The 22,061-nt window shown below is 40.3% G+C and overlaps 1 long non-coding RNA gene across 1 annotated transcript in view; it reads right to left on the bottom strand.

Annotated features, from left to right (window-relative positions):
- Nucleotides 1-3,975: 3,975 nt before the first annotated feature.
- Nucleotides 3,976-22,061, bottom strand: part of LOC137501074 (uncharacterized) — a 29,423-nt gene continuing 11,337 nt past the window's right edge. Inside the window, exons 2-3 of the long non-coding RNA XR_011018334.1 lie at nt 8,010-8,119; nt 3,976-4,062 (exon numbers count right to left, since the gene is read on the bottom strand). This is a non-coding gene — a long non-coding RNA (uncharacterized lncRNA). The remainder of the gene's footprint in view (nt 4,063-8,009; nt 8,120-22,061) is intronic.

Below are 22,061 nucleotides of genomic sequence, written 5' to 3'. Positions count from 1 at the left end.
TGCAAACCTGTGCAATCCTGTCAAACTGGTCTTCATTCCGCTGACATTGCATTTTACCCCAAAGAAAAGTTGTTTGTAGATTTTTTTGGTCCTCTTATGAAGTCCAAAAATGGCAACATCGGAATTCTGTCGGTAGTTGACGCCTTCTCTAAATTCGTCTGGTTGTTTCCGGTTAGAAAAATTAACTCGAGCAGCGCCATCAGCCTTCTATCTCACCATATTTTCGGAGTTTATGGCCCCCCAGAAAATGTTAGTAACTGACAATGCGTCTACCTTCAGTGGCAATAAATTTCGTCATTTGTGTTTCGGATAGGGAGTGAAGCAGGTTTTTCTGAGCTCCCACTATCCCAAACCCTCACACGTCGAAAGATTTCATCGCAATCTCAAGGCCTGTCTGAGTGCTTACCATAGCGCTGATCAGCAGACCTGGGATGAAAATCTTGATTTTTTTGTTCTAGCTTTCAACAGTGCACTCCACGAGTCCCATCGCCGCAGCCCAGCAGAATTATTCATTGGTAGAAATCTGGCTGACCCATTGGAGTTGAAATGGAATATTGAATACCTGAGCAAACCGTCAAGGAACGTAGAGATTGAACAGAAATGGAAAGAAGCAGTCCCCCACTTCATCCGTGCACGAGACCGGGTGGCTGAACGGTTCAACTGGGGCAGATGAGAGGTCGCCGTGCAAATTGGAGACTTGGTGGTGGTGAAAACGTTTCCTGTCAGTTCTGCAGCTAACCAGGTCACTGCCAAACTGTGTCATAAATGGTCAGGCCCCAAAAAGATAGTCAGATTCTTGGGACCTGTCACCGTTGAACTACAGGACCTGAAAAGTAACAAATTTAGTAAGATTCACGTGTCTTTGTTGAAAGTTTATCATCCACGGAGCCAATAATACTTCATTAATTTGTCATATTAGGTTTAATACTTGTACATGTTCTTTTGCTTGTAGCAAAATTGGCAATCTTCTAAAATTCCTTTTCTTTCTGGGATAACATTGATGAAAAAGAGAGACCGGAAAGGAAAAATAATAATCGTATGTCGTTAATTGGAAATGTGACAAAATGAATGCAGATTCCGTGGAGAGGAGAGGACTCCCAATCTCACTTTCACTCAGCTATTCCGACCATCGCTGGTGGAGACATGAAATAAATTGTGTAAAAATGAAGGGATAAGAAAAAAGGGAAGAGAGACTGATTAATTCAGCCTGTTATTGTTAATCAAGAAAATACTGAACTTCAAAATGAGATGAACTGGATTTCATGATACCTTGATGTGTACATAGCTCGTAACTGTATCTGTCTTGTGTGTTTCATTCAGTTGTAGTTAGGATGTAGGATTCTTTAGGTTTAGATGTGTGCACACTCTAGTTATAAGCTTTGAGTCTCATTTTAAAATGTGTCCCTTGGCTGTCACCAAAGGAAGACACATTTTAAAACGGGGCTATGGGATGATGAAACAGGCTCGTTTAGCATGTCCATAACATGTAGGTTTATCTGTGATTGCTAAGAGCTTGCATTAGCTCTCGTTTGACTTCACTAAACTGGCTATTAACTATTTCCCAAACTGTACCGCAGAGGGCAGCGCCCCTGATTTGTAAATGGATGGTCCTTCCTTCCACAAGTCTTTGACTTTTATCTCCTTGACATGATGTCTTTGTTATTGTTATGACCTAAAAGAAAAAAAGATGGAGTCGCCTCTACTCAGAGTAGCATTTTTGAATTATCGATGGGTTTTTATCAGGTTTAAACTCTGCCTGTATTCATATTCTGATTTTTAGTTGATCAGCTCCAACCTCAGGTAATATGAGCTGTGTTTTCACTTTTATTTTATGTTTATCTTGTGGCTGTTTCAAGTGCCTTGTTATCGCGACTGACTGATATACGTCTTTGCCCCGCGATATGAATGGGTGTGTGTTTGCGGGCATTATTGTGGGTGGTGGTGGTGACGAGGTAACTGGGTCTCTACGAGAATTGTCATTATGTGCACGACATTATACTTCTTTATTGCCACCAAATGTTAGTAGGCTCTGGGTGTCGACACGGAGATACGTCGTACCCAGCGCCTGTGTTGGTGGGCTTGTACGTGGGCCGTGGGTCCATATCGTCCTGCTTATAACATATTTGCAGTGTGCACGTTTCTACGTCGTGTGTGGGAACTTACTTATGGCCAGGTGAGTCATACTACATGTGTTTACGATCTGTTTTGAAAAGAGGTTATTGACCCTTTTGTTGCCCGATATCGACAATGCCTGAATGTTTGTGTGTATGTGTGAGAGCGAGCGAGGGGCTAAAAGGATGACGTATCGGTCAGTTAATTTATGTTTCCTTTTTATTTATTCCTCGTACACTTGTTTTTTCACTTCGAGTGCAGTGTTTATTATTTTTGTCTTGGTCTATTTTATGACCGTTTTGCTCGTTCTTATGGCCGCCATTTTGGTTTCATTTTTAATTCGGGTGATGTGCACACCCGCTTTATTTTCTTTGCCCTTTTGTGTGCTCTTTGGTACAGAGATGCTGCTCCCCTGGCCATCTCGATACCTTCATTGCCTTCATGTAACTATTGTTCGCTCTACTCCGAGAGGCTGCGTGATGTCTTATCCTTGAGATGGTCATTGTTGATGCTGTAATAATGATGGAGGCTTGGGTAACGTTTGGTAAATAAAATGTGAACTACTTCGTGGAAAGAAATGACCAATATAAGTCCATGAGGATCTTTTCCGTCAATGATTTTTCAATATGTTGTGAATATATTAATTAAGCAGTGAGCAGGTCGTAAGGTATTGTTTATCCATATATTTATGGTATGTTGTGCTTGAACGGTTACGATGCTAGCTTCTACTAACCTGAAGGACAAAAGCACGTATGTAATAATTTTTTTTATTTTTCTTTGGTGGCTTCTTTTCTTGCATTTACATTTTTATCTTAATAAACCCTCATTTAATTTTATTTGATTTTTATTGCTGGTAGTTAGTTCCATATTCCTACAGTAGATAATATTGGTCAATGGTAGAATAACCCCATAATTAATCAACGTTATGGTTACTTCATCCTTTACATCTGCTGAAGCCTATAAGAAATATGGAAAGTAAATTGAAAGTATAATAAAGGGATAACAAGAATAAAAGTGTAAAAGGTGTCCCATATTCCTACAGCAGGTAATATTGGTCAATGGTAGAATAACCCCATAATTATTCAACGTCTTCAGTTTGAGGCTGTTATCTGCCTCTCCTGATCGGAGTCCACGTCCTTGAATATCCCGCCGTTTTTTTACGTATTGGGTTAGGTGCAGACCCTTGCAGGGGTGATGAAAATATAACCTAGTAAGTATGCCATGGCGCGAGAGAGTCTCATCATTTGAGTTGAAGGCCTAGCCAATATTCGCATGAACGTCAAGTCATATGAGTCCAGTAGCTTGTTAAAATTGGACAGAATTTCCAAACATAAAAAACATGATCCCACAGTGCTACAGCCATAATGGGCCTACCTTGGCCTACCAAGCAATCACTACTCAGCCTCAAGGCCTGCACATTATGAGGTGATTTCTGGTCAGTGCAATGAATCTACTCAGCCTATATTCTTGGATTTATCGACCTGGGCAGCCATCTCACCATCAGATACCTCCACAATTTTCATCAGGTAAGCTAAGTGGCATTTGAACCAGTTCTTGGATTAACGTAAAAATACACGACCAGACCAGAAATTGAAACCAGAGCCTCTGGGTGATAAGCAGGCATGCAGGACATCTGGCTGGCTGCTTTTCTATCTCACTCTAAGGTCCACTAGATAGCAAAGTACACCGAAGCTCTCGAGGGTCAACGGCTGAGTTATCATGAATTTGGTTGGGTACACTTCCTGACATTGTACAACGCAAAGTATCACACTTTTAACATTATGACTACCTGGGCCATGGGATCCCGAGGTTGACTTGTACACAGAGGGAGTTAGTGTTACGGGTGTAAGATATAAAATGTACTTACTTCTCCTCTTCTTTGAAACATTGTACAAGTTGATCAACTGTAGGTTCTTCTATGGTTACTTCATCCTTTACATCTGCTGAAGCCTATAAGAAATGTGGAAAGTAAATTGAAAGTATAATAAAGGGATAACAAGAATAAAAGTGTAAAAGGTGTCCCATATTCCTATAGTAGGTAATATTGGTCAATGGTAGAATAACCACATTATTAAATATCCAAAACCAATACCTGTTGAGATGAGGGCAATCTTATCTCTGCCAAGTATGTGTAGCATTCGGTGATGTAGACCGTCTTCCCATTGAAGATCACTGTTCATTTCTGATGGTTGCGTTTGCAGTGCACTGAGTGTGTTACTGGTACATTTCAGGTTGTGTTGCTAGTGCAGTAATGTATCAGAGCAAAACTGGAGATTCAGTAGAGAGTGAATGATTTAAATGGTGAAAATGAGTCTTACTATTTCTTGAAGGAAATGCCAGACATGGAATTCCACTATGGATTAGCTACAGGCCCGTGTTATGTATAATGAACAACATCCACAATTCCACATTCCTTCTGCAGTATTATTCAGCAGGCTATCCTGCTGACTTGCAGACATAGGATCATTTGCAGCAAGGAGAACAGATCCAGTAGGAGTCACACAGTCCACTGCTGGAGACGGAGATGCTTGTGTTGTCCCTTAAATAACGTAATTCTTCAACAACAATTTTGTGAAGAACTGACAATACTGAGGATAACCACACACTCCTTATCGAACATGTGCAAGCTCCTTGGCCACCAGACAACTACACTCATGCTCATATATTAAGGATAATTGCGTATTGTGGTGCCATACGTGACACTACACAAAACTGGCGCTAATAGCATAGGCACATAGTGAACACAAACGAAACATATCCGTAAGTCCACGGTATTGGTGATAAGTTGAGAAAACCGTCCCAAAACACATGTGCTACAAAACGCCACTGTTTCCTGCGCATGTACCCCGACATCAATATGGAATATGATCACCACGCACACGTACACAGGCACAAAGGTTTGGCATACTCTGAATCAGGTGGTCAAGCAGCTGCTGGGATATAGTCTCTCATTCTTGAACCGGTGCCTGTCAGAGCTCCTGAAGCGTCCTAGGGGTTTGAAGACGTGCAGTGATACATCGACCGAGAGCATCCAAGACGTGCTCGATGGGGCTTAGGTCTGGAGAACAGGCAGGCCACTCTATTCGCGGGATATCTTCTGTTTGACGGTACTCCTACACGATGGAAGCTCGGTGGGGCCGTGCGTTATCATACATCAGGAGTAAGGTGGGACCCACTGCACCCCTGAAAAGATGCACAGACTGGTGCAAAATGACGTCCTGATACACCTGACCTATTACATTTCCTCTGTCAAAGACATGCAGGGGTGTATGTACACCAATCATAATCCCACCCCACACCATCAAACCACTACCTCCATACACGTCACTTTTAAGGACATTACAGGGTTGGTGTCTGGTTCCCGGTTCACACCAGATGAGAGCCCGGCGAGAATCACTGTTCAGAGTAAACATGGACTCGTCTGTGAACATAACCTGAGACCACTGTTCCATTGACCATGTACTGTGTTCTCGACACCAGGCTTTACGGGCTCTCCTATGAACAGGGATCAGTGGAATGCACATTGCAGGTCTCCAGGCGAATAAACCATGTCTGTTCAGTCGTCTGTAGACTGTGTGTCTGGAGACAACTGTTCCAGTGGCTGTGGCAAGGTCCCGAGCAAGGCTATCTGCAGTACTCCATGGCTGTCTGCGGGCACTGATGGTGAGATATCAGTCTTCTTGTGGTGTTGTACACTGCGGACGTCCCATACTGTAACGCCTGGACACATTTCCTGTCTGCTGGAATCATTGCCATAATCTTGAGATCACACCTTGTGGAACATTGAGGGCCCGTGCTACGACCTGCTGTGTTTGACCAGCCTCCAGTCGCCCTATTATTCTACCCCTCATAACGTCATCAATATGTGTTCGTTGAGTCATTTTCATCACACAGTCACCATTAGCACGTCTGAAAATATCTGCACGCTTATTACAAGATATTAGAATCATTCTGTATTGATGGTTTTCACTTTACAAAGGTGAAAAATGAGAGTATCCTCCTATTCAATACATCATATATTCCATCATTGGACGGAGTAAACAAATTAAAACATGTTTTGGCTCGTTTGAGCCATCTTCAGTGAAAAATGAGGGGGGTTGAAATAATTTACATAATATAAGTTAAAAAATGCCAAAAAACATAATGAAGAAGCAAATTAAAAAACAAACAAAAGAGAGCCTAGACGGAAACAAAATTAGCACAAGTATACAATATTTACATCAATATGCAGGGCAAAAAACAACTCACTGCGACAAAATTCAGTGAAACAGGTGTTCATTTAAAATAAGAATTGAAACTAAAAACTGTGTTAACCTAAGTGAGTTGTTTTTGGCTCTGCATATTAATGTAAATATTGTATGTTTGTGCTATTTTGTTTCCATCTAGGCTCTCTTTTGTTTTTTCATTTGCTCCTTCATTATGTTTTTTTTTTGCATTTTTTTTACTTATATTATGTAAATTATTTCAACCCTCCCCCCCAATTTTTCATTGAAGATGGCTCAAACGAGCCATAACATGTTTGAATTTGTTTACTCCGTCTAATGATGGAGTATATGATGTATTGAATAGGAGGATACTCTCATTTTTCACCTTTGTACAGATCTGCACACTTACTCGCTGCACCGTACTCTGACATGCACCAACATACCTCTGCATATTTGGACTACTGCCAGCACTACCGTGCGACGAATGCAGGTCAAATGCAGCAAATGCTCATATACCAAGGTGATTTAAAACCGTAATCCGCCCACCATACCACTGTTTAACCATGTATCAGCATTATCCTTAATTTCTAAGCATGAGTGTATGTCGACATTACAGTTCTGCCACTGGTTTCTAGCTAGGACACTGAAGATGCACTGTTCCCAGACAGCATTTTATTTACTGAAGTTGCAGGATTCACAAGAGATGGCACATTAATTTACCAGAACACATCCGTGCAGGCAGATGTAAATTCTTGAGCAATCATGGAGATATAGCATTAGGTTTGCTTCAGTATCAACTGTCGGCAGTTATCGTGGGTGATAGTCCCGTAAGACAACACATTTTACCACAAAACTTTAACATTAACAGGTACCGAGTATCACCAATTTCCATACCTACAATGAATTGGCAGCTCTATTGGGGAACTTCACCATTGCAGAAAGATAACAGATGTATTTCATGCACGATAGGCTAATAATTCAAGTTCTGTACCTTATGCAACAGCATCTAAACCAAACATTTCATGGGTGAATGATTAGTTGAGTAGATGCCAGTAGCAGAGTCTCCCCATTCACCTGCCCTGAATCCTTTCAATTTCTGCCAATGGGAACACTACATACATGGGTGTAAGCCCAACCTATCCATAACATACGTGTTACACGGGCCTTAACAGTTCACACAACCAAATCTGAGTGCAGGTATGACCCCAAGAGTTCATGCTTCACTGACAAGAGTGTCTGAAGCATGTGTAAGGATGGATGGTAACCACATGGAGCACCTCCTTAGTGTCTATATCTACGTAATACACAGATGGGCATCAGATGAGAGATTGGCCCATATCTCAACAGCTGACCAAATAAATTTTATTCTTCCACAATAAATTCAGTATTTTACCATCAATGTTAAACTTAAAAAATGGAAATGAACCAACAAGCATTGTATCATGTCATAATTGTTAGCGCTATTAGCTGCCCTACATGTGTCCAGCAATGGAAGGAGAAAACAATGAAACACTTGTAGAAGTGCTAGTTGGAGAGTTTGTTTACTATTCTGAATCACCTAGAATAACCCTGAATGTTCACTAATTAAAAGAGTAGGATATTAAGGAGTTCAGTTCCCATATATATTAACACAGAATTGTTAAACATGAATTAAATTCTAGTCACTATAAATTAATCCGGAAGGATACTTACAAATGACGTACTTGCTTTTTCATCAAACAAGACCGGTTCTTCCTTGATCTCAACTTTCTGGTCCATTTCACACAGCACCTGAAGTATTTATTACTTCCACTAATTTTCTACTGAAACAAGGAACAGAAAATATATCATCACCATCATCATCATCGTTTGGGCTACAAGTTCATGGACTAACCAAGCACGGAAGCAAGCCTGTAGCTTTCCATGACTGTCAATTACTTTATCACAGCCACACAACCTCTATTCATGAATGGAATCCAAATCACACAGGTTCATAGCTTTTACTTCAAACAATAACACATGCAATGGCTGAGAATAAATCATAGGCACATTTGTGAGAAACTGCTGACAATGCTAATATATTACCAGTGCCCCTCCAACTCTAGAGACTGTTTTGATACAGATGTTCATGTCACCATATCCTGTGCTAACCTTCTTAATTTCTTCATAAGCATTTGCACATTCACTGTAATGTATACCAATGCCTTACTTAATCCCCACCCCATACACTTTTCTGAAGTCAACTGTAAGAATCCTGGGTTACTCAGCATGCATCCTACCAAAAACATTTTTCATTCTTTATGTCGCACCGACACAGATAGGTCTTAAGTCGACGATGGGGTAGGGAACGGCTAGGAGGGTGAAAGACGCTGCCATGGCCTTAATTAAGGCATTTGGCATTTGCCATTTGCCTGGTGTGAAAATGGGAACCACAGAAAGCATATCCAGCGCTGCCAGCAGCGGGGTTCAAACCCACCGTCTCCCAAATGCAAGCTAACAGCTGTGTGCTCCCAACTTGCTTGTTACCAACCTCTCTTTCAGGATTTTTGCTAATCTTTCTCCTCTTACCAACATTATTTACTATCTATTTATTTGCAACCTGAACTTTCAATATCACATTCAACATAACAGCACATTTCAGAAGTTTCCTTCATGTTATTTCTGTATCAGGTCTTATCCATCTTCGTTCCCATACAGTCAATGCCGTACTGTAATGTATTCTAAACATCTTTAGGAGTATCTATATTTGAGATGAACAACGGTTTTCTATTATTACTTTTATAATTTATCAAAGTATGTGATATTAAGAACTTCTTCTTCAGTGTGTATCAGCTCTAGGTGTTCCTTACGAACAGTGTCCTAAGACAGTTGGTGTATTTATTTGATCACAAGGAACCTCTTGTTGTCACACCCTAGAGATCTCACCCTCAACGTGGAAAAAGGAAGCAACAAAGAGATCCATGAAAACTGTATACCAGAGAAAGTAAGGAACAGTCACTGGACTTACATATAACTAGTCTGTAATCCCAGCAACATACTATATGATGGAGCAAAAGTGTTTTGTACGTAAATCACTCACTTGATTAAAAAAACAACATTTATTACACTTACGACACTTATATAACACATTATAATACATAATACTGAATATTGATGGGCAGATACCCTTGATAACAGTCAGTCACATGTTCCCGTCTCCTCTCGCACGAGGCACCCAAGCATAGCAGTCTCTCATCCCCTTCCATCCACACCACTTCCAGCTGGGTGCTGAAGGGTGCTGCTATCTGTCCTAGGAAGTGGTAGCGAGCAACTAGCCATAGCTAGGCCGGAACATGCTCCTCACGATTCAACCAAAATAAATTGCCTGATATGCCCTCATGAGAGTTCAGTTCAATTTTCAAGTCTCACACAGAGTTCATGTTCAGTAACCAAAATGAGTTGATCGTTCAACAAAATATATACATAAACATAAGTAAAACAGAAACACAAGCAACAAAATATTTACACACTGTTAATAGAAGGTACTAAGTAGGTTGACTGTGTCCTCATCCATTATTATGCAGTATGAATTAAGCACACTATAAGTTCTCAGTTCAAATCACACACAACACCATAATTACACTCTGAAATAAACAAAGAAACAAATATTTACATGAAACACATTATGTTTAGCCACACGATCCTGTTTAGTTCTCAATAGGTAATGGAATTAACTTCTTAACAGGTCCTTTAAAAAGACCACTGGTCGTTCTGATGGTAGCCACTCGTGCAAGTCCATTCTTCCTAGGGTGAACAGTCTCCACCACAGCCAACTTCCAACAGAGAGGAAGAACAACTGTTCCAGTAGATACGTTCTCCTTGAGACAGGTCCATTTCTTCCTCTGCTGCAGTGAGTTCAGGTAATCGGCAGACCACCTCTTCCATAACTGCTGCTGCATTGACTGGACACGCTGCCATCGAGACAATCAGTTCATGGGCAGGTCAGTAATGTCAGGCTCAGGAATGGTTTTAAGGGGGGCACCAATTAGGAAGTGAGCAGGTGACCAATAATTAAGGTCACTGGGGTCATTGGATAAGGCAGATAGGGGGCGAGAATTAAGACAGGCTTCTATCTGTGCAGTAAGTGTACATAGCTCCTCAAATGTCAGTAGCGCATTACCCGCAACTCTTCTCAAGTGGTACTTCATGGACTTGACAGCTGCTTCCTATAGTCCGCCAAAGTGTGGAGAGCTGGGAGGTATAAAGTGCCACGTGATGCCTTCCATCGCTAATGAATTCTTTATCTCTTCACAAAAGCTGGTTGAAAGGAATAGTTTTTGGAGATCCTGCATTCTTCTACTGGCACCAATGAAGTTAGTCCCATTATCACTATAGATGATGGAGCATTTCCCACGTCGAGCTAAGAATCTCCTCAGGGCTGCCATAAAGGCATCAGTAGAGAGGTCACTCACCACCTCCAGGTGAAGAGCCTTGGTAGCCAGACAGATGAACAATGCAATGTAGCTCTTCGTTGTCTGTTTGCTTCTTACATTTCCCCTCTTGACGAAGAAAGGACCAGCATAATCAGTTCCTACATTAAGAAATGGGCGACTCTGTTGCAGTCTGGTAACAGGGAGCTGTCTCATCAATTGTTCAGCTGTTGACGCCTTGAATCTAAAACAGGTCAGGCACTTGTGGACGACTCCTCGAACAACTGTCCTAGCCGTGGGAATCCAGAATCTTTCTCTTAATGATACAATTACTAACTGAGCACCTGCATGTAAAAGCCTAATATGCTCTGCCATCACAACAAGGTTTGTGAGAGCATGCTGGGGAGGAAGGATAAGCTGGTGCTTAGTGTCATAAGGTAGTTTTGAATTTACTAGTCTTCCTCCTACCCTTAGCATTATCATCTAAGAAAGGAAGTAAATCTGCAATTTTACTCTTCCTTGCAGGATTTAGAGTTGAGACTGGCTATCTCTTGAGCATAACACACTTGTTGTGCAATTTTGATACAGGAGTGCAAGGCTATCTGCAGCTCTTGTGCACTTAATATCCCTAACCTCTTGTCTTGAGCATTTGCAATACTGTGAATAAATCGCCAACAATATGCAGTAACTCGAGTCAGTCGGGACAGTGACGAATACTTCAGCATAAGTTCATCCCAATTTGTACCTACCAACATGACTACAGGAAGTGTGCATCGTGACTCAAGTAGTTCCTCTTCTGAATGGGCCGATATTGTGTCTGGCCATGATTCAGTGGGCTCAGTTAACCAGGATGGTCCGTGCCACCACAGGTTCATACCTCGTAGTTGTCCTGGAGAAACACCTCTGGATATTAAATCTGCTGGATTGCAACTGGTAGGAACATGTCTCCATTCTGCCTTGTGAGAGTATTCTTGATTTGAAGAGACTCGGTTGGCCACAAATGTTTTCCAACGAGTGGCAGGAGATGCGATCCAGGCTAAGACAATGGTGGAGTCCGTCCACAGGTACAACTTGCTGACTGGCAGAGACAAAGCTGGAAGGGTCTTGTGGAGTAGTCGGGCAAGTAGTAGCGCTCCACACAGTTCAAGTCTTGGTAGTGTCAGTTTCTTCACCGGTGCTACTCTGGATTTAGAACATAATAACCTGACACAGGTCTGTCCTCCTTTGTCGACAGACCGTACATAAAGACAAGCCCCATAAGCTTGTTCTGAAGCATCAGAAAAACCATGAATTTGTATATCAACAGGGGGTCCCTTACATGTGACTAACTGCTCAATACAAAATTATCTTATTGCCTGTGGCTTAAAGTGAAGTTTTTCCCATTCTCTGACTAGTTGAGATGGTAGTCTGTCATCCCAGTTCAGACTGACTAGCCAAAGTTTCTGCATAAAAATCTTGTAAGAAATTACCAAAGGACTGACCAACCCACGTGGATCAAATAATGATGCAATAACAGATAATACCTTTCGTTTAGTTACATGAGTATCAGTATGATAGGGACTGTCTGAATATAGATTGCCACAAATGAGAAAATGATCAGTAACTGGATGCCATAATAGGCCTAAAGATTTCACGTTAGTACCTTCATCAAGACTTGAAGGCAGCTGGGTTTCCCTGTCCTCTTCTGGAACTGCTTCTAGTAATGCTGGGTGGTTTGAACACCATTTCCTGAGGTGAAATCCTCCACTCTCTCGTAAATTAATAATGTAAGACTGCAACTGAAGAGCATCCTGGATATCGTCACAGCTGCTTAATAAATCGTCAACATCAAAATTATTCTTGTTATTGTGAAATTGTTGTTATGGATCATAACTTGAAAACTGTCCACGAATGAGAGCCAGTTTTCGTATTTTCCATTGAAATGTGGAATGTTAATAGCCGGCAACTTTAAACTCGCAACACTGCTGACCTGAGTTCTTCCTGAATCTACCGTGTTGCGTGATGCCTCTTCAAGGTTCGCTATTATTTTACTCATTTCGCCCTTTACCTTGTAGTATTTGGTTTCGAATTCAGCACGCGCCTGATCATGAGCTTGCTCGTTTTCAACGTCTCCTAATTCTAATTCTGACTGCACGTCATCAAACTTCGACATTAATGCATTCATGTCTTCGTATCGTAGTTTAATTTCATGCGAATTCGAATGTTGCTGAGCGATGAAATTCTCAACGAAAGTTTCCCGGCGGGTAAGTTGCGCTGAAGAAGCTTTTGCCTTGTTGAGGATTCCATGATGGAGGGGGTAAGACAATAACAAGGAGAAAAGGAGAGCCTTAAATGAATAGTACTGACCTGCCTTCAGTTTAGTTTACCTCTGGTGCTGGAACATCGAACCCGGGACTGCCAGATAATGTCATTCAAGTGAACTTCCAAGTACTTCCTCGTGACTGTTGAAACTAGTCGTCCATACTACATGCCACGCTGGTTTCACGAGGTCCTCGTGGTGTAGATAATCCGGCCCGGTAACTGGACCATGTTTTGTACATAATCACTCACTTGATTAAAAAAACAATATTTATTACACTTACGACACTTATATAACACATTATAATACATAATACTGAATATTGATGGGCAGATGCCCTTGATAACAGTCAGTCACATGATCCTGTCTCCTCTCGCACGAGGCACCCAAGCATAACAGTCTCTCAGCCCCTTCCATCTACACCACTTCCAGCTGGGTGCTGAAGGGTGCTGCTATCTGTCCTAGGAAGTGGTAGCGAGCAACTAGCCATAGCTAGGCCAGAACAAAAACCATGGAATGTTTGGAGAATGAGTGCTACTGTACAAGTGGTTGTACAAGGTGGCCTGCCTTACCTAAGGAAATGCATGGACTTGGTCTATACTTATACAGGTATCATGTATAAATATATGGAAAAAGTTATGTCTGCCTGCCAAGTGCAGAAATTATGAAAATTCCAAGAGGTTAGAATTACTGTAAGAAATGAATAGTGAAGATGACCAAGCTCGATTGCTGCAGTCGCTTAAGTGCGGCCAGTAAACTTAACTAGTAATCACGAGATAGTGGGTTCGAACCCCACTGCCGGCAGCTCTGAAGATTGTTTTCCGTGGTTTCCCATTTTCACACCAGGCAAAAGCTGGGGCTGTAACTTAATAAGGCCAGGGCCAATTCCTTCCCATCCCTAGGCCTTTCCTATTCCATCGTCGCCATAAGACATATCTGTGTCGGTGCGACGTATAGCAAATAGCAAAAAAAAAAAACATATAGTGAAGATGCTATGCATCAAGATTACATGCACTTCAGAAAGGACACAGGAACAAAGACTGCTGCTGAAATAGTTTGATGAGCGCTTTAGTAAGTGGAAATATGAACAACGCACATTTTTCTAATGGGAAAATATATATATATTTATTTATATTTATATATATTTATGTTATAATGAATGTTGCCTTTTGTGAATAATTAGAAAAGTAGCACAATGCTGAAACAAGACAGAGCCCTTCATCCTGGCCTATTTCTACCCTTTGTGCCACACTGAAATAAGGAGGCTAACAGTTCCTAGTTACAGTATTTACTTACTGCTAGCACTGTTTGATGGAATTGAAACTGTGGTGGTTTCGTTGCTGTCCATCTGTTGAGCAAAGAGAGGAAAAGACTTCCCTTGCTATAGCAAAAACAAATATAATATGAGCATCATCTACAATACACAGAGGATTCCATATTACAGGAACAAAAATTAAATAAAATTGTCATGCCTATCACAGAAGAAAAAAAAGGGACAATTTACGCAATGGATATTCATTACCTATATAATCACAGGAATTAATTCCTTCAAAAAACAATGCCTTAAAGACAACAAATCAGTGTTAAATCCCCTCAGGTATTAATACTTAATATATACATATTATTATTTTCTTTTTCTATATTTTGCTTCTTTCAAGTGGCAAATTTACGGCTCTTTGTCCTCTCTTGCACTTAACCCCATCCACTACAGTTATTTGCAGATACATAAATGTATAATCTATCAGAGTTTCATTATACTAACACTCTCACATGTATAATAAAATTAGAACAGTACACTGTACATTAACCAATATGAAATAATACTCCTCAAACAAACACACAAAATAAATACACATATTTCACAATTATCAACTCGGTCTAATATACAAGAAATACACTCATGCACTCAGCTGTACAGTGCACAGCTTTCAACAGGTAATCTCAGCAAGAATCAATGTCTGGTAGGTAATTTGAAAGTCTGGAATAGTTCACAGTAAAATAACTCTTATACATAGATGCAGAATGAAGAGTAATAGCAAGGGTATGGCATTTCGAGTATTACAATTATGACAGAAAACAAAGTGAAAAATGTAAAGTAAATGTACTCAGGAGAGTTGCTATATAGGAGTTTCTGTATTAATACATGTGATACTAACAACATGTTTCAGGTTTCAGCCAGTGAAGTTCTTGATACTAAGGAGTCATATGCACATCACAGCTCAACTTAAAAAATAATTGTGGCAACAGTTCAAACCTTGCTGCAATTTCATCGTTCATTCATTAGTTGCATCATCAAGGACTACAACACAGTTGTAGAGGTTTGGAAGAATTAAAGACTGGATGAGTCTTTGTCACATGTCCACTGGTAAGACAACCAGCATTATTTTCAATGGATGAAGCAAGGCAAAATATTTCTGACATACATTTTTGGTATGTTCTATCCGATTTAGAGTTTAAGTCATAATCTCGCCAAGGATTTTCACTACTGTATTTTAGTTCTATTAGCAGAGGTGGACGTATACTGTTGATCATGCACAGGAGTTTCTGAGAAGCAACTTAGATCATGTAAATTTGTTTAGTTATATCAAGTCAGCAATGATTTTTGAAATACATCCGATATTCATTTATTTTGCAGTGGATATATCTTCGAAGGTCATCTGCAGATAAGTTGTAAGAACACGACTCTAGTGTAGAGAACTCACTGATGTACAACAAATAATACAGTGGTCCCAAAACACTTCCCTGTGGTCCCCTACTTTCCTGGTTTGCAGTTCTGAAAGGCTGTCACGAGCTGATACCCACTGCCGAGATCTTCAAGTAAGATGTAAAATCTCAGTGTTAAAGAGTCAAACCAGAAGGATTCCATCTCCCTAACTAACTGCTGTTAGTTATTGTGCCAAAAGCACCACCAGGCATGTTTCCATAGCAAGTCACATCAAGGGGAGCAAGTGCAGTACTGTACCCCTTCTTGAAACATGATTTTATAGGGTCAAGAAGAGAACTAATTTAAATATCACAGTACTCGTTTGAACCCAAGTTGTTCCAAAACTTTAGGAAGAACCGGGAGAAAGGGTTAGGAAATAATCAAAAGTTAGTCTGGGATCAAGTTTCTTAGGCAATTGTATATTTCCAAAATGAAGAAAAGCTAACAGTTTTAAGACAGTAGTTGAAAATGTGTCACAACAGGAAAAATGGCACCCATAATAGTACAGATGAAATTGTATAATGGTGTTATTTACATTACACCTGCAGATTTAATTGAATAAATTACTTTCATAACATGGTTGCCAGAACAAAACGTCGGCAATTACGCTGTGAGGTGAATGATTGGTACCTGTTTAGGTGATTGGGTTAGGAGGTATTCTATATTCTACAAAATATGTATTAAGTTTGTTGGTTCCATCTGTTGCTGCTGACCTCTCACAATACCCAGTGCATAACTGTTACTTGCGTTCAGTTTACCTCGATGAGTTAAGTATTTATATTTCTGATTTCTTAGGACTCACTTGACTCAGTTTCTAACCACAAGGTAGCTTTGAAAATCACATCCACTGACAGTTCTCTTGTACTCTCACAAATGTGCATGATAATGAGCATTCATATTTTCAATTTTCTCATTTCACCATGGGTAGGGAGGGTGACTAACTTTCACAAGACATTTGGGAGCAAGCTTGTCCTGCAGTCTGGAATCAAGAGCATTAAATCTGTCAACTTTTGTGTCGATATTTTCTAGAAGTAGAGTATCATTTCAGATTACGTTATGGGCATCATACCTTACGTTAGGCAAATTGATATTTTTTATATTTCTACATGTGTTGAAGTTTATCTTGTATTTGGGTACATGAGGTCATGAGAAGGGATTGATGGAATAGGAATTTGGCCATGATTTACAACCTTCTGCAGCTTGTTAGGTGTAAGATCCATCAATATATGAGCTGTGTTTATGTGTATATCTGTGATTAACAGGATTTGAAGGAAGGATTGCCCAGTTAGAGAAAGACATCATGTCTAAAAATATCGCAGTATGGGCTAATTCTTTGTTTAGGTCGATATTAAAGCTACCTATAATTATTATTATTACACGTTCATAGATAGGCACAAAGTCGAATCAACAAGCTTCAAACTCAGTCATGTCCATTGTGCCACAAGCTTTATGGACTAATGCACCGGGAACTTTTGCTGTGCTAACAGTAATCTCAACAAACCTGAACTCAGGCCCCAGCTGAGCAACATGCAATGGGTTACAAGTCATTTCTATAATAAAGTGTTACTCCACCTCCTTTCCTACCATTGGATCTGTCCCAGCGGACAAGTTCATAGCTATCAAGTGCTGGTTGGTAGATGTGAGCCAACTTTGAGAAATATATAGGACGGGTAGCAGGAAGAGAGAGGACATTGTAAGCACTGTGATGTGGAGGGAAGGACCTCATTCAATAGAATATCTGTGGTGATTGGATGGGAAGTGTGGAAGGAATAGTGTCGAGTCCCTCACCAAGGCAAGCACCAGGTAGTGGACCTGGTTCTAACTGTATGGTAGAATATTCTTACAAATAAATGGATAGCAACAATGAACAGTCACCTCATATTCCTGGAGAAAAAGAACACTGACCGAAGCTAGTACTATAACACACACACATTTAAAGAAAATATAAAAACAATTAATGAAATAATATATCAAAAATGATCAAACGCACGGTGACCATAAATCATGAAATCCATCATCCTTCATGTTACCATGGTTTGGTGGATCAGCAGAGGTGAAAGAAGGTGCAGGGTGGAATGGGTCTAACCACAAGGCCGAAAGAAGAATTAAAATTTCAACAAAGGTTATATTTTTGAAAATGACCAAACTTAACAATATTCACATAGAATTTAACAAAAGCAATCAACAACAATCCACTAATCAGGTACACAATATAGTTTTACAAAGAAAGCTCTAGTTCCGGGGGTTTACAAGTTCAGGGGTCCGAGCCCCAATCTTCACAACCCTTGGGCAATTAGCCCACATTCACACATTTATTCAAAGGGCAGAAATCCCCGAAAACCATATCGGGCCTCCTAGAGACACTTTATTACATCAGAAAGAGCTGACCCGCTCTCAATTTCTCACGCCTATCAAAGGCCACAACAACTTTCCCCATAAAGTGCCTCTCAAGGCACTTACAAATAAACAGGGGTAACTTGTACCCAACCTACGGGGCCTTCGTCGAAAAAGAACAGATTAATTAAATGGCCCAAAATACCAGGATGAATGGAGGCGTGTACTTGCACTCCTACATGAAGCTTGTTAAAACCTAAGTGGCGCTAGGCCGATAAGCAGGAGCTATTCCCATACTATGGAGGTGACTCGTACAAGCAAATTTTTAAGATATTACAGAAAGAAAGAGTAGAAAAGCGGTTACAAAAACATAGTCACCTCAAATGCAAAATGAAGGGGAGCTCTAGAGGCTAAAGCACTCTCTATCTCCGATTTACAGTTAAAGTTATATGAACATTTTACAAAGACCGGAAGATTTTACATGTTTCAACGGATGGTTTACATATTAAAGGCTTCGGACCTGCCCCGAGGGTTAAACTGCTAACCTAGCAAGAAAAAAGATGTTAAACGGCCATTACCTTGTTGAAGAACTGCTGCCCGAAGAAAGAGGCGCTTCCCGCCCCCTGCTACATATCCACACACTGAGCTAGATGTTGTTCGAGTGGTCCAGAGACAAGAAAATCAGCAGTTTTATACCCTTGTGGAAGATTCGAGACCTTTCATGAATAATAAGGACACACCCTCTAAACTTTATTGGGTAGGTAAGAGTTACACATGGAAATTTGAAGAAGAAACCTCTGATAGGTGGAAAATTAATTACAGAAATTACTGATTGGCTAAATTCAAAACAGGCGGAAAGAAAGCTTAATACTGCCACCCCACAAATGAAAGAACAAAATTAGGAGGGTATTTAGAGGATGTGGTAAGGATGTAAAAAAAAGGGCATATAAGTCTCTGGTAAGAAAGCAACTAGAGTATGGTTACAGAGTATGGGACCCTCACCAGGAATACTTGAATCAAGAACTAGGAAAAAACCATAGAAAAGCAGCTCGATTTGTTCTGGGTGATTTCCGACAAAAGATTAGCGTTACAAAAACGTTGCAAATTTGGGCTGGGAAAACTTGGGAGGAAGGAGACGAGCAGTTCGACTATGTGGTATGTTCCAAGTTGTTAGTGGAGAGATGGCGTGGAATGGCATCAGTAGACGAATACGTTTGAGTGGTATCTTTAAAAGTAGGAAAGATCACAATATGAAGATAACGTTGGAATTCAAGAGGACAAATTGAGGCAAATATTTGTTTATAGGAAGGGGAGTGAGGGATTGGAATAACTTACCAAGAGAGGTGTTCAATAAATTTCCAATGTCATTGAAATAATTTAAGAAAAGGATAGGAAAACAAGAAATAGGAGCTCTGCTACCTGGGCAGTCGCCCTAAATGCACATCAGGATTGATTGATTGACTGATTAATTGATTGATGGATTGATTGATTGACTGATTGATTGATTGAGATTGCCCCATTTGATAATATTTAAAATGAATATTTATGTAGTACTATTAGGAATGGTCCTTGGGTAATATTTAATGTAGATTTATTTATTTTTATTTATTTATTTATTTATTTAATTATTAGATACAGGCTATGGAGGGCCATTTTACACTAATAATAATAATAATAATAATAATAATAATAATAATAATAATAATAATAATAAGTTTGAATAAGTATCAAAGATAACAAAGGTATAAACAACAATATTAAGTAACAACAAAACAATTTTAACAATAACAATGTAACAACAATGACAACGGTAACTGGCAAGTGTCGGTTTCAGAAATTAGGAAGAAGAAAGGTCAAGGGTTGGAGGGATGGAAGAAAGTGAAAACATGGAGAGGACTTCAGAGGAATCTTTTAATTTTTTGTTTGAAGGATGCGAAAGATGTGAACATGTCGATATCGGGTAGTGAATTACCAAGAGTAGGGAAACGGTGGAAGATAGAGCGTTGTTGTAAGGTTAGGCGCGGATGGGACACATGATGGGTGCGCCGGTTGCGTGTAGGGCGGGGAGGAACGTGTATAGGGAAGTACGCTGGAAGAGAATTACATTTGGTGTAGCCATTGATTATTTTGTGAAGGTAACATAGATCAGAGAACTGTTAACGGCTTCTCAGGTCAAGTATACCCAGGTAGTTCATAAGGTCAGATTTAGTTTTGTTCTTAAAAACAGGATTGCGAGTCTTAACAATGAAAGTGAAAAAGTTAAAAATACTATTTAGTTGAGATATGTCTGTGATAGCAGAGGAGGACCAAATAGGGGAACAAAAGTCAATAATGGGGAGAACATACGAGACAAAGTATAATTTTAAGACGTTAATATCATTAATTTCAGTAAACCTATAAAGAATGCCTAGAGTACGCATAGCACGGGATTTTATAGAGTGAATATGAGCAGAGAAGGTTAGTTTACAGTCTATTATAACACCTAGGTCTCTTACCTGAGAAGCCGATGGCAATGTACTTCCCTGGATGGTATATGCAGTGTTCATTCCTTGCTTTAGCAATGAAAAGGAGATTGTATTGCACTTCTTAAAATTGGGAGAAAGATTCCATTTCTTAAACCAGTCACCACACGAATTGAGAACAGTCTGTAATTCGTCACAGTCATCAGGCGTAGACACTTCTCCTTGGATTTTCAGGTCATCGGCGTACAAGAGGAGGGAACACTGACTATTTCGGGTGCAAAAAATTATGTCTTCGATATTGAGAACAAAGAGTAGGGGTCCCAGAATACTGCCCTGAGATACTCCTGATAATACAGATAACCATGACGAGGCAGATTCAGGGAGTACCACTCTTTGTTTTCTGCCGGAGGGGAAACTTGTTATCAATGACAAGACGGGGCCATGGATATTAAACCTGGTAGCGAGCTTATGAAGAAGAAGTGTATGATCCACTGAGTCGAATGCCTTGGCCAGATCTATGTAGATTGCATCTAACTGAGATTTATTTTCCATTGCTGAAATGATGTGGTGATTGAGAACAGTGAGGTTAGTGAGGCATGATTTTCCGGGAGTGAATCCGTGTTGTTCTTCAGATATGTACGGCTGTGTGAAAAAGAGGAGTCGGCGGTGGATTATTCTTTCGAGGACAGAGGATAGTATTGGAATGATAGATATTGGGCGGTATGATGAGATATCATATTTGTTGCCAGATTTGAAAATAGGTGTGATATCAGCTTGTTTCCAGCTGTCGGGGAATGTACCAGTAGCCATACACAGGTTTAAAATTGTAGATAACGTTGCACAGAGAGATGCAGAAGTATTTTTGAGGAATATAGGGCTAATATCATTGGCCCCGGTGGAGCGGTTTGTGGGGAGATTATTGAGAATATTTTGTACTTCGTTAGGGGTCGTTGATATTTGTGACAGTGAGTAACTGCAAACACTATTGATCTGTGGTAGTTCTGTGATAGGTGCAGGAGGGCTAAAGGTAGAGTGAAAGTACTCATTGAATTTTTGAGACCTTAATTCAGTTGGGACATCATCACTATGTAGTTTAAGGTTCAGTGGTATCCGGGGTGACTTTCTACGTGACGAAATTAGGGTCCAGAACTTTTTAGGGTTGTGTTTAAGGTTTCCAGTTATAGAAGTGATGTGCCGGTTGTAGTCATTTTTCAGATGCGATTTTGAGATTTTCCTGAGGTGTTTAAAAGTATTATACGTGTGTGAATTGGGGATAGACTTCCAGAGTGACCACGCACGGGTTTTGTTCTTTAGTAGCAATTTAGTTTTGGCACTCAGCCAGGGGGGATATTTGTGCGTTCTGGGTTTGGAGAAAGGTATATGCTGTTTAATGGTGGTAAATATTAAATCCTCAAACAGGGAAACCGCACTATTGACGTCACGCTCAGCTGATAACCAGCACCAAGGGAGGGATGACAAGTCCTGGTTGACGACTAGCCAGTCCACTTTACTCCAGAGCGGAAATGTTTGCCTCACAGCGGGTGGGAAGTCTTTATG

This window comes from Anabrus simplex, chromosome 5 (genome assembly GCF_040414725.1).
Source record: "Anabrus simplex isolate iqAnaSimp1 chromosome 5, ASM4041472v1, whole genome shotgun sequence".
NCBI classification, from domain to species: domain Eukaryota; kingdom Metazoa; phylum Arthropoda; class Insecta; order Orthoptera; family Tettigoniidae; genus Anabrus; species Anabrus simplex.
Note: the sequence above shows the minus strand (reverse complement) of the source record. Positions and strands in the feature narration are given on the sequence as shown.